General features: G+C 41.7%; 1 protein-coding gene across 1 annotated transcript in view; it reads right to left on the bottom strand.

The window, feature by feature from the left end:
• Window positions 1–6,092, bottom strand: part of FGF18 (fibroblast growth factor 18) — a 650,869-nt gene that overhangs the window by 567,608 nt on the left and 77,169 nt on the right. The window lies entirely within an intron of this gene.

Here is a 6,092-nt window from a genome sequence, read left to right as displayed (position 1 = left end):
ATCTAATGGTAACAGTTGTGATGTAAGCAACTAGCCCAATTAAAATTGTACTTTTAAATTACAATATCATATTCACAGTCTAAATGTATTTACATATACAGAGTTTCATGTGTTTAAAGTGAACAGGTGGTGGAATGTGAATTGGTGGTGTAGTCGAGCCAGGACTTTAGAGGGTCAAAGGGTTTTGGTGTAGCTATGGCACTGACCTTGTCTATTTCCTCTGACCTTAAGTCCAGAATAGCTAGATAGGAACTGGATTTTCCCACCAATAATATATTCTTGTGAGCTATCTACTGGTGGCCTGTGGGCTAAGCAGGATGGATCTTAGTGCTACAGAATCAAGACGTCCCCTGCTCAGAACATTGGCCACTGGATCTATGCCTGTTGTAATTCAAAGCATTTTAGGGTGACTTGGTCTGCAATGGTTGAATTAATATGTCTCAGATTTGCAAAAGACCCAGTGGAGATGAAAACGACTAGAAGTGTTTTGCTGATACAAAACAGAGCTCCCTGCATTTTTAGATTCAGCTTGGGGGCACGGTGATGGGAACTATGAGGCTGTGTGCCTGTACTTCATCATTTACAATTACAAAGCAGCCCCAAATCTCCTGTATCGTACCAATATCTTACCCTACATCACTTCAAGGGATAAAAACTAGGATACATGTGACCAGGTTACACCAGAGTGTAATCAAAGTGGCAAAATTATTATTATTAATAATATTATTATTATCCATCTATTATCCCCTCTGTTGTAAGCTGCCCAAATTCCCAGTGATTGGGCAGCATATAAATAAATCCTATTATTATTATTATTATTATTATTATTATTATTATTATTATTATTATTATTGAAGACAAGCAGGACAGGCTGAAGCAGTTTGCTTTTGCCTCAGTCTACAGGGAAGGGCAAGACTCTACCCCCCTTCTGTCCTTTCTGCTCTGCTGAGTTGAGTGGTGGTGACCTACAAAGCCCTATATGGCTCAGATCTAGGCTAACGATTTCTCCCTATATGAACCAACCTAGGATAATCTGAGATAATCTAGAGAGCCCCTTCTCTCTTTCATATCACCATCACAAGCATGGCTGGCAGGGAAGCAAGAGAGGGCCTTCTCAGTGGCTGCGCCTAAATGCTGGAACTCCTTTCCCAGGGAGGACAGAATGGCTTTCTCCCTGGTAGCCTTCCATCAGCAGGTAAAACCCTTTTTATCCCAGCAGGCTTTTAAAACAGGAGGTTTTTAAAGAATTGTCTGAGGCTGCTGTATTGTTTTAGACAAAACCGTTTTAATAGCTTTTAATTTTTAATAGTATTTTTATATTTGTAACTGTAGTTTTAAATCATTTTAATATTTTCAGAAGTTTAAATCCTATTTTAATGTTTGTTTTTTTGGTATTTTATTACATTGTGCTTTTTGTAATGTAAGCCACTTTGAGTTTCAATTTTGGGAGAAAGTGGGATGATGATGATGATTATTATTATGATGATGATGATAGTGGTGATAGTGATAAACATGATGATGACAATAATAATAATAATAATAATAATAATAATAAGAGTAATAATAGCAATAACATTATTTTGTACTTGGAACTCAGCAGCAATTGAAATAAACTGAGAAACAAATTGGGAAGTAGGAGGAAGAGAGAGAAACTGGGACATTTTAAAAGCAGCTGAAAAGTGGGATGCCGAGGATTAACTGGCTAGTTGAGATAGCGGGAGGCATGCAGTGCCATTTGGATGGAAATGTTTTAACAAGCCAATATACCACATCTTGTATAGTCTGACTTTTCTGAAACAATTGATGACCCAAAGTTTATAGTTTTTTGTGGGTTTTTTGGGCTATGTGGCCATGTTCTAGAAGAGTTTCTTCCTGACATTTCGCCAGCATCTGTGGCTGGCATCTTCAGAGAATGACCCGAAGTTTGTTTTCTCCACAGAAACTACAACTCTCAAGTTCTCCAGTCACATGGTTATGCTGCCTGAAAGATTCAGGGAGTTTTAGTCCATAAAAATAAGGCCCTGTACAGACCGGCAGAAAGTGTAGGGCCTGTGAGCGGAGTCAGGGTGCAGTGTCCTGATGCCAGATGCCTTACCTCTGCCCTTATGGCACCATTTTGACATGTGCCGGCTCACATGGCACATGCCATCATGATGCACCTCCAGCGCTGCATTCACATGACGCAGCGCTAAAGGGGCATCATAAAGCTGTGCTGCCGCGGCTATGCCACCCCTTGCAGGGCACAAAATGGACTTGCTTTTTGTGGCTCCTTTTCATGCTTTCCAGAAGCTGGATCGGGGCCATGGCATGAGGTTGCCACGGCCCCGATCCAGCCAGGAAAGTGGCGGCTGCATGCCACCCCTTTGGGGCAATCTGTATAGCCCCTAAGGCCTGTTACAGACGGGCTCTTTCGGTACCCCCATCACGTGCTAAGGGTTGGCCGAGGACCTAGCATCCACACCGGCCTTACCCCTAGCACGTGACGAGGGCGTAAAGATGGCGGCACCCTATAAACACGGGTGCTGCCATCTTTACGTGCTGGATGCATAGCATCTGCACGTCACGCACCAGATGTCACGCCGTGAGTGCGTGAGTAGCACTTTGCGGCGTCTCATCCGGGACAGAAGAAGAAGCGCCATTTTGGCGCTTATTCTATGCTGTGTCTGGGAACCGCGCGGTTTGGATGCTGCGGTTCCCGGACGCAGCAACCAGCAGTGGCACGAGACTGCCCCTTCTGGGCGGTCTGTAACGCGCCTAAGTTTTCTGAGTGTTGACTATCATGCCCACCCTAAACCAGGGGACAAAGAAATGAAGAAACCCAAGGCCATACCTGAATGTTTTAGGCTTCACATATATAAGAGTATTGCGCTTAATGAATCTAGAATCAGTAGGGCCAGTTTTATTTCTATGGCCAGAGGAGTCAAATATATTTATCTCATCTTTGCTTATGCTTCTTTCCTGGTTGGTTGGTTTCTCTGATTGATTGATTCCCTGCCAAAGCTATGTTCATCCTATGCTTATTCAAATTCAGCACAAAGTCCTGAAGTACTTATGACTTCACTGAAGATTTTTTAAAAACGTTTGCCTTGTCTGCGATCAACAACACCTGACACTAATTTATACTTCAAAGACATTTTTGGTCAAAATGCAATTTTATCATCATATGCCATGCATTACCAAGCCGAGTAGAATAATGCAACAGAATACAATTCTTAATAGAATACTGTGAAATGACTGAAAGGCAGGATATGAATAAAAATACAATTTCCTAAACAATTTACTTAAAGGCACTGCTGTTCCTGAGGAATATGGCTTCACAAATATTCTGGTGGGGAAACATCACTGCTACTGATAACAATGTGAAATGACTTTTATTGGGAATAGTTGTTGTTTCCCTTCTAAAGACAGTTGTCACAAGAAATTTTAGTTATGAGGTAATTCCTGTCTAGGAAGTTAAACAACTGATTGTCATGTTCCAGAGTAAAGCAAATACCCAATTACACTCTAGGGCACCTTAGAGACTAGAGTTCTTTTAGTTTAATGTAATACAAAAATACTAAAAGTGACACCAATAGAAATAGATCAGTTTCTGCATATCAGTCAAAATCAATGCCCCAAAGCTTAACAGAGTAGTAAAACAGTTTACGTAAATGCATTCACACACACAGCCAAAGAAAGTGACTGGCACACTTGCTGAGGAAAGGCATTTTACAAATCTGGGGTGGCAACAAAGCAAGTCCCATAAGAGAATGCAGCCTCACAGCAACGTGAGATACTGTAGTGTATCTCACAAGCAGAGTAATTAGTATTCACAAGTTGGTGAGCAACAACCAGTCTCATACCATCACCACCTACACAGGGGTATAGTAGAGAAATATAGCAGTTTTCTTTGGTAAAAACATATTAAATATAGTACCTTACAAAGACTAAAGTTTTCATAGAATCTCACAGTGAGAGTCTCTTTAACACATGCTCTCTAAAAAGAGAAAGAACTGCAGACTACAAAAATGGAGCACAAACAGATTAGCTGCAGACTGAGTGATGTAGGAACACAGAAAACATGGTGAGTCAGAGTACATGGAATGACATGAATATATCCTGCACTTAAACTCATAGAGAAACCTGCAACTACTGAAAGAGAGAGCAATATTAAGTATGCGATATAATAAAGGGAGAGGCGGGATACAAATAAATGTTGTTGTTGTTGTTGCTACCTGTAATACAGCAAGGGAGTATTGGACTGATATACCACACTTGTGTGTGGAGGAAATCATTGTAATGGAGAACATTGTACCCTGCAGTTATTAGCTTCTTTTCAACATAGGTGAAAAACACCTTCTTCATACCAGCCAATAATGTTGTTGGAAATGAGCCTGATGTAGCTACACAGTGCCAAATGCCCAGCAAAAGTTAGTAGATCACATTCAAAATGAACTGAAGTTTCTTTGCAGGGTTGAAGAAGCCATGAAAAGAAAGAGCAAATGAATTCCCATATCTTTAAGCTCAGTCCCTCTTTTCAGGTCTGGCTTCTTTTCTCGAGTCCTCAGGGTGAGGGGGAAGAATCTCAGAGTGAGAGCACTGTCTTGCAAAGTGTGTCTGTGTACATAATTCTCTTTTGTAGGACTTTTTTTTAAAAGACTGACATACTCTGCTTAAAAGTGGATGACGTTTAATATATCAGCTAAATTAGGACATTGGGGCCTGCTCCATGACATCACCATTGGCAACAATCTTTGAAAACTCCTGGAGAACAGGAGAAGTCCCAGCAGACTGGAGGAGAGCAAACGTTGTTCCCATCTTCAAAAAGGGGGAAAAAGAGGATCCCAACAATTATCGTCCAGTTAGTCTGACATCAGAACCAGGAATGATTCTAGAGCAAATCATTAAATAGAGAGTCTGTGAACATCTAGAAGGCAACTCCATAATCGCAAAAAGTCAACACAGGTTTCAGAGAAACAAGTCATGCCAGACAAATCTGATCTCTTTCTTTGATAAAATTACCAGTTTGGTAGATGAAAGGAATGCTGTGGATATATCATATCTTGATTTCAGTAAAGCCTTTGACAAGGTTCCCTATGACATTCTTGCAAACAAGCTTGTAAAATGTGGGCTAGACAAGGCAACTGATACATGGATTTGTAACTGGTTGACCAGCTGTAGCCAAAAGGTACTGAGCAATGGCTCCTTTTCATCCTGGAGAGAAGTGACCAGTGGGGTCCCACAGGGCTCTGTCCTGGGCCCAGTGCTATTCAACATCTTTATCAATGACTTGGATGACAGAATTGGGGGCATACTTATCAAATTTGCAGATGACACTTAATTAGGAGGAACAGCAAATACTCCAGAAGACAGGATCAAAATTCAAAACGACCTGAATAGACTAGAAAGCTTAGGCTGCATCAATAAAAGTATAGTGTCTAGATCAAGAGAAGTAATAGTGCCACTGTACTCTGCTCTGGTCAGGGCCCACCTGGAATATTGTGTCCAGTTCTGGGCACCGCAGTTCAAAAAGGACATTGAGAAACTAGAGCCTGTCCAAAGTAGGGCGACTAAAGTGGTGAAGGGTCTGGAAACCATGTCCTATGAGGAACGACTTAGGAAGCTGGGGATGTTTAGCCTGGAGAAGAGAAGGTTAAGGGGTGATATGATAGCCCTGTTTAAATACTTAAAGGGATGTCATATTGAGGAGGGAGCAAGCTTGTTTTCTGCTGCTCCAGAGAATAGGATCCGGAGAAATGGATGCAAGCTACAGGAAAAGAAATTCCAACTCAACATTAGGAGGAACTTCCTGACAGTAAGGGCTGTTCAACAGTGGAACACACTCCCTCCTTCCTTGGAGGTCTTTAAACAGAGGCTGGATGGCCATCTGTCAGGGATGCTTTGATTGAGATTTCCTGCATGGCAGGGGGTTGGACTGGATGGCCTTTGTGGTCTCTTCCAACTCTACGATTCTATGATCACCAAGATCTACCTCCTCTGGCATCACAAGAGGCCATCCCTATGTCTCAGATATTGGCTCTGGAATCAGTATAATTCTGGCACGCCTAAAAGGCACTAAATAAAGGGGGAAAGATGCTCCAGATGCACAGAAA

Source organism: Sceloporus undulatus, chromosome 1, assembly GCF_019175285.1.
Source record: "Sceloporus undulatus isolate JIND9_A2432 ecotype Alabama chromosome 1, SceUnd_v1.1, whole genome shotgun sequence".
Classification (NCBI taxonomy): domain Eukaryota; kingdom Metazoa; phylum Chordata; class Lepidosauria; order Squamata; family Phrynosomatidae; genus Sceloporus; species Sceloporus undulatus.
Note: the sequence above shows the minus strand (reverse complement) of the source record. Positions and strands in the feature narration are given on the sequence as shown.